The sequence below is a fragment of the Phascolarctos cinereus genome, unplaced genomic scaffold, assembly GCF_003287225.1.
Source record: "Phascolarctos cinereus isolate Bilbo 61053 unplaced genomic scaffold, phaCin_HiC Scaffold_7;HRSCAF=346, whole genome shotgun sequence".
Taxonomy (NCBI): domain Eukaryota; kingdom Metazoa; phylum Chordata; class Mammalia; order Diprotodontia; family Phascolarctidae; genus Phascolarctos; species Phascolarctos cinereus.
This window is the reverse complement of record NW_027556180.1, coordinates 96679596-96687351: the sequence shown is the minus strand read 5'-3', so window position 1 is coordinate 96687351 and position 7756 is coordinate 96679596. Positions and strand designations below refer to the sequence as shown.

The following is a 7756-nucleotide window of genomic DNA, read 5'->3' as shown; positions in this document are numbered from 1 at the left end:
GTCTTTTATACCCTTTCTGAAGAGCAAATCATTTATGGTAGCAACTTAACCAAATCATTGCCATTTGGGTCATTGAGAATTTTGAATCTTGTTTGATCATTGCATGATCACTATATACAACCTATCCAGCTCCCCTGGCCATCTTCTTCACATCCTGACAAAGTCTTTTGCACTCTGAATCTCCTTGAGACTGTGTTCTATGTGACTTAATTCATTCATTTCTTGAATCAATCACCACCCTGGAGCTGTGCTATCCTGGCTAGATCAAACACATAGACCCTTCTATATCTTGCTGTCCTCAGACACTAGCATCTGTATCTCCTTGCCATGCAACCTTCTTTCTCCTATAGAGTAATCTCCCCTCATCTCCTTACTGTTCTTGCTCTGGGAAAAGCAATCACATTGATTTTTACTTTGCTTCTGGAAAAGGGCAAGTCAATTGAATTCCCTATGGCTCCAGTCACCATCTGTGATTCCTAATCCAAAAACACTTTTTTGTGGCCTCCACTTCCTTATGTGTGTCTCCTCCTCCTTTCAGAAAATGGGGTCATTGAAAACAGGGATTTTCTTATTTTTGTGTTAGCATCCCTAGCACAAAGCTTGGCACAAAGTAAGTTTTTAATTTTTTTTTTGTAATTATTTCATCTATTCTTTTCTTCATTCACTTTCTTGTCTTGGAGTTCTGTGATTTATAGCTCTACAGCATCACCAAGATGGCAGATGTTTAACCTCTGCCTAAAAGTCATATTGGTGAAAGCTTTTCCCCTCCCCCCTTCAAAGGATCTTATTTTACCTACTTTTTCAGAATAGTTTAGATTTTTTACATAACTCTGAAATTAAATAGCTAGTTCTGGTTTTTTTTTTGTCATGAAATATATATGAAAATCTAATTCTACCTAGAAGTCACAGGAGTCTCTTTTGCTAACATTTTTTCATGTTCCCCTGCTCATAAATATGCACAGCATATTATCCCTATAACTATATATATGCACATCAACATTAGAAGGATTGATTCATTTTCTCTTTTCCCCCTCCTTTTTCACCTTTGCCATAATGACTTTTTATTGATTTCTTTTTTTTCTGAAAGAAACACGCACAAATGAAACTGAGCACCTCAGTCAGATTCAATGCTAACTCATAAACAATGTGGTTTACCATTCGATCCACATGATAAGAGGAATTAAATGTGTAATAGCAAGGGCATAAAAGTGAGCAAAGAAAAGAAAACAACTACAAAATATTATAGTAACAAATTTACTTTCTAAATATGGTCTTATCTAAGAATGTTTAATGTTGTGGTGAAGAGCCTTCTCTCTCTCCCTCTCTTTCTCTCTCCACACACACACACACACACACACACACACACACACACACACACACACACATATGTATATATATACATATGTATATATATATATATATGTATACACACACACACACACACACACACACAAACATACACACTCTTCAATAATACTCAGAGAACATTAGCCTATCCTTTATTATCTTAATTCTTTCTCTGATACCTAGAGTTTATGAGGCATTTAAAGTCACCTCTTTTTTGGAGTCTGGCATTATCTAATTTAGATTCTGGCCATTTAACAATACTACATATGATAATTATACATATATATATACACACACACACACACACACACACACACATATATATACATGTATATGCATATATATACATCATACTCTAAATAAGAGTAAGTATGGCAAAGTACTAGTATAGTATATCTTTGGTTGATATTAGCTAATAGGCTATTTAAAACAAAATTCTTATGACCCATAATCTTACTAAATCCTTGTTGGTATCTCACTAGGCAGTAACATCATTTCTTTCCAGAATCTAGCCATAGGCTGGCCCATAGCTTTTCCTATATATGCAATTAAAAAATCAACCTAGATACGTAAAAGAAATTCAGTCTCTGTCTGCCCAAACTCCCTTTCTTTGAAAACCTAAGAGAAAGGAAATAGAAAGAAGTGACTCAGAGTCCCACTTTATTTTTTAAGACTCACTTTTATTCCCTTTAGGCCAATCTCGGTTTGGTTTTGCTCCTGAATTATATAGATACACGGTAATTTGCACAGCTGAAAGAGCAGAGAATGTGTGCATAGCTTTGCCAGGGAGAGGAGGGCTGTGGGTCAAGAAAGCAGTTCTTTAGATATCCTTTTTCCTTGGTATGATGGTTTGTGTATCTTCAAAAGCAACTTGCTTAACCAGCAGGCAGTAAGTATCCTGGCTGATTGATAAGTTATAAACCTGCTTCCTGAACTCAGTGTATCAGCATCATCTGGGTCTTATTTAATACCTTTGTGTCTTATTTGAAAACTGTATTCTGGGCATTATCAGAAAAATCTTTTGGAAGAAGGTTATACTTGTGCTGAAGTTTCTGGAATTTGTGGCATTTATTCATTAGGTACATCCAAGGTACTGTGTGAATTCTGGGGCTCATTTATCTTTTTGTCACTAGGTTAGCCATGGTGGGGACTAGTTTTTAGTTAACACCTGCAGGAAAGATCAAATATTTTCTTTTGGGCAGAACGTATTTCTTGAATGAATCTAATGAACTATTAATTTCTTTTCCATTTATTTTTAGTTTGCAAGCAAATGAAACTACCAGGCTTCTTACACCAGTAACCTTTTCATTTCTATCATTAAAGGGCACTTATTTGGATGGAAAAACAAACAAACCCTGCCTCTTTTTAAGGACCAGGTTCATCTATGGAATAAGAGAAAGTGAATGAAAAAGCCAGGACATTTTAAGGGTGAATTTCATTTATTTAAATGTAAATAGTTATAAAGTAAATTTAATTTATTTTGTTAATGTTTAATATTACTTATGATAAATTATTGTTTTTTTTTTAATTGAATGTTTTCATTAGCCAAAGGAAGTTTGTTCTGAATCAGGAAATGATAGAATTGGAATGGCTTACCAAGCATCAGATAAAAGGAAAGCTTTATGACCCTGCGTTTACAGTTTACTTCCTGTAGGCATTTATTGTTAGATCAATCAAATATCTGAGTCCTGCTATGTTTTTAGAATGAAGTAAGTAGCCCATTTACTAATAACGATGTTGAAATTAGAAACTTAATATGGGTCAATAATAATTGATATTGATATAAGTTCTAAGAAAATGTCTTATTTCATTTGAACCTCACGATAGTGTTACGCAGATAAAACAAGTATTATTATTCACAATTTAGAGATGAGGAAATTGAAGCTCCAAAAGAATGTTGCCTAAGATTAAGTGGTTAATGAGTGTCAGAATTTAAATCCAAGTCTCCCAACCCTAAATCCAGAGCTCTTTGATTTTCTACACAATTAAAGCTGACTGATGGTGAATCTTATTTAAAGACTTTGAATTATTTAATTTGTTTCCTTTTGTATCCATACAAGGTGATATGCTGGATAGAAAGCTGGATTTGGCATCAGGAAAGTATAAGTTCAAGTACCATCTCTGACACATACTAGTTGTGTGACCTTGAGCAAGCCATTTTAACCTGTGGTGATCTATGAAACTCCAAGAGACTATAGATTGCACGGAAGGTTTAGCCTTCATTGGTAGGAGTTTCCCTATCTGAGAATTCTTTATACTAATGAAATCTCAGTTATAGTACCTATTCAATTTTTTATTAATAGTGAGAATGGCATAAAGGATAGAAAATTGTGCTTGGAAGACCTGAGCTCAAATTCTGCCTTGAGCTACATTCTTACTATGTGACTCCAGGCAAGTCACTTAACATTTGAGTATTCCAAAGAATTCTCTATGAGTCTGAAGTGTTTGTAATAGAGATAACACCTCAAGGGGAAAAAAAAGCCTCCTTTAGTATAGGTTTAGCATGGCAATTTCAGGTGCTTACAGGAAAGTCAGAAAACAGCAAAGGTAAAAAAGAAAATGGAGAATAGTGAGAGAAAAGGGGGGGAAAGAGGGTGACATGAGAAGGTTATAAAAAAAGAAACTACAACATAGGGAACCTTTAGCTTTATAAATACTGACAAGTGTATTCTGTCTAACTGACTGTAACGGCTTAGTGATAGAGTTAAATGAAGGCTGTAGTTGGGTCCTTTGGAAAATACTGTATGGCAGAGCTGCTTCCCTATAGTATCCCAAATAGGATGGCTTCAGAGAGATTTCCCAGCTACCTCTCCCAGGCCCCTTTCCATACATTATTATAAAGGAAAATCAAAATGATATAAGCATTCATAAAAAAAATAAGAAGAGAAGAATCCAGAGGCAAAACACTGATCCGAAACACCAAGACTAATTCAGAAAAGGACCATTTATCCCTTTTATTTACAAAACAAAACAAAACAAACAAACAAAATCAGACCTTTACTTCCTTCTCTCATAAACCACCCTCCCTCCTTTCCCTACAGGACATACTTGTGGAGTATATAGTTGAAGTGGACATTAAAGATAAAGAATTTATATTGAAGGAAACACCAAAATGGGGACTCAAGCCAATAATGTTAGAGAAGAGACACTTCAACTCCTCAAAAGTACTTTATGAACCCTGAAGGGGAGTTTAAACCAATTTTGCTCTGGAGAGCAAGGTTAAACAGTGCTCAGTATGTTGTATTTTATCATAGGGAGTACAATGGCTTAGGGAGAATAAGGACAAAGTTTGTTAACTCCACAATGCAGCAATTTGGTTGCTAGGAGAAAATAGAGCAAAGGTTGACAGTTTCACTAGTCCCAGATAGTCCCCTCTATCTTGATATCAAGGTGATCCAGATGGACTAAGGCTAGCCACCAGTGGTAAAAATGGAAATTAAAAGTAATTTTTCTGACTGAAACTCAAATAAAAGTTTAGATTGAGAAAGTTTCAGCAGCAAAAGTGATATTGAGTTTAAAATGCATATTTAAATATAGTAATGTGGATAGAGTGGTGGACATGGGTGTATAAACACCTAGTTATAGATGCCGTCTCTAATACATCAGCTGTTGTGGTTGTGATGTTTCCTTTGTTCTCAAAAAGGACCATGACATCAGGGAGATGATGACATGACTTGCAATTGAATTGGAGTGAGGGAGGGCTGTGCAAAGTCACCAGCCTCACTTTCTCCTCTAGAGCCATTTGGGTCCAGTGGCCAGATATAGATCAGGACAACTGGAGATGGCCCATGATGCAATGGGAGACCGCGACCTTTTTAAGCTAAGATCTTTTCAAGATCTCACTTGGAGTGAGGTAACATCCATTCAGTATATAAGCCTCTTAAAGAAATGAGTCAAGGGATGGTGGCCCTTAAAAAAAAAGAAATAAAAATAACTAGGAGGGTCAGACAAAGAAAATATTAGTAGACAAACTCTTTACAACTATGATCAAGTAATTTAATTTTTCTGGATTCCAACTTCCTTATTAAAAAATCCATAAAAACACCTCAATACCCTACAATGTTGTTGCCAGGTTCAAATGAGAGAGACTTAATGGGGAGGTGGAAGAAGAAAAAACTCACATTAAGCTTTGGTGTCAGGACTAGGGGCATTTATCTTAGTTCTAATATGAGAAAAACAAATTTAGTGGAGACTTGATAATACTCTTCTAGTAAGTGACAGGCTATGTGTGGAACCAAAGCCTAGACATAGAAGCGGCATGTGATGTAGAGAGGAATATTTAGGCTGATCATCAGGAAACTTTTTTGTGTGTGTTTATTCTTTACAATTTCTCTCTCATCTTGATTCAGTCATTAGCGCTGCTTCCGTCTGAAGGAGCATCCTTCTGTAAGTCTTGACTTTCCTCTGGTAGGTTGACAGAGCACAATGGAGCATCCCACACAGAAGACCACTGTTTGTGCATGGCCGAAGACAGGTGTGATTTTATAGCACTCTGGGCACTTTAAGTCCACGAAATACGAGTTTGGACTCTGCACCAGGCGCTTCTTCTTGTGTTTCTGTTTCTTCTCTTCAGGAGAGGGGTGTAGGAAGTCTTTGGGGAGAGGCATGGTGGCACCGGGAGATCTTCACCACCGGAAAAGCAGGAAACACTTCTTAATGATTGTAGCTATCTAAATTGCTTCCTTCAGAATTGTTCTCCTTCGCTAGAAATATTCAAGCAAGAACTAAGACAACTGCTTTTTAAGAGACGCTATGAAGGAGATTCTAATTCAGCCATGGGCTGGACCTAGTTGATTTACCTCAGAGGTCTCTTCAAAGTCTATGGTTGTAATTCTTAAATCACTCCTCTTTTAAGATCATTTCAATAACTTCTTTCCACAGTACTGTCTTGTAAATACTACTCAAGACCAAAAGTTCTTCAAGCCCTCTCCCAACCAAAAAAAAAAAATAAGGAAAGGAAATCCTAAATGTAACTGCAATCTTTCAATCACTTTTGAGGTCATTTTCTTCCTTTTAACTCTGCCTTTATCCTCTCTCATTTTGGGACAAAGCTTTTTTTTCTTTTTCTTTTCATATAGAGAGACCAATGGACTGATTGATATGTGTGTGTATGTATGTGTAGTTTTATTGTCTTTTCCTTCATTTTTGAAAAGGACCACTGACATCATGAGATGATGTCTTGACTCATGAATGACTTGGATTTATGTGAAGTAGAGTTGCATGAAGTCAGGAAGTCCAGCGGCAAGACAAAAGTCAAGACTACTGGTGATGGTCTGGGATTCAATGGATGACACTGATTTCTTTAATATCTGACCAAGCTCTAAGTGCTCCACAGTAGCTACTTCAGCTTCCTTCGTGGCTGTTTTTTTTTAATTTCATTTATTTATTTTGATTTATCAATAATCACTTCCATATGCTCCCCAAGACAGCACACAATATGATATATGCTATACATTTACATTCCTACTAAACATATTTTCACATTAGTGAAGTTGTAAGTAAAAATTAAAACCATAGGAGGAACCATCAGAAAGAGGAAACAAAACTCAACAAAAGAGAAAAAAAAAGGTAGTGATTCAACTTTCACAGTTATGATTACTATCTGTGTCTTTTTCTCCATCCTTTTTTTCCCTGTTTATGCTTTTTTTCTCCTTTCTCCTTTCCTCCCCTCACTAGTGTTCTGCTTTTGACCACTGCCTCCTTCAGTCTCTCCTCCCTTCTATTATACCTTTCCCTTTTCTTCCCCTTTGCCCTTACTGCTTTTTCCCTCCCTTTTATTCCCCCTTCCCTTTTCTTTCCCCTTTTCCCTCCTACTGCTTATAAGGCAAGTTAGATTTCTATACCTAACTGATTATGTTATTCCCTTCTTGAGCCAAATCTGATGAAAGTAAGGTTCAAACAATGCTTACCCCCCTCCCTTCTTTCCCTCTGCTGTAATAGGATTTTCTGTCTTTTCCTATGATGTAATTTACCCTTGTCTGCCTTCTCCTTTCTCAGTACATTTTCTAAGATCAGACTAATCCATTTACTTGGATCCATTTAACCCATTTGATTCAATTTTTTTTTTATAATTACATCAAAGCCAACTAACATCCACCCCTTTTATGTATACTCCTTTAACATGGTGTAATAACAATACATTTCTCAAGAGTTGCAAGCGTCATCTTCCCTTGTAGGGATGTAAACAGTCCACCCTTATTAGCAACATTTTGTATCTTTCTGTCCCATTAACCTTTTTATGTCTTTCTTGAATCTTATACTTGAACATCAATTTTTTTGTTGAGCTCTGGTGTTTTTATGTGGAAGGTTTGGAAGTCCCCTATTTTGTTGAATATTCATCTCCTCCCTTGAAAAATCATGCTCCTTATTGCTGGGTAGTTGATCCTTGGTTGCAGTCCAAGCTCCTTTG

The 7756-nt window shown here is 36.3% G+C and overlaps 1 pseudogene; it reads right to left on the bottom strand.

Moving 5' to 3' along the window:
* Positions 1–5699: 5699 nt before the first annotated feature.
* LOC110196755 (small ribosomal subunit protein eS27 pseudogene) lies at positions 5700–5954 on the bottom strand (annotated as a pseudogene).
* Positions 5955–7756: the final 1802 nt, after the last annotated feature.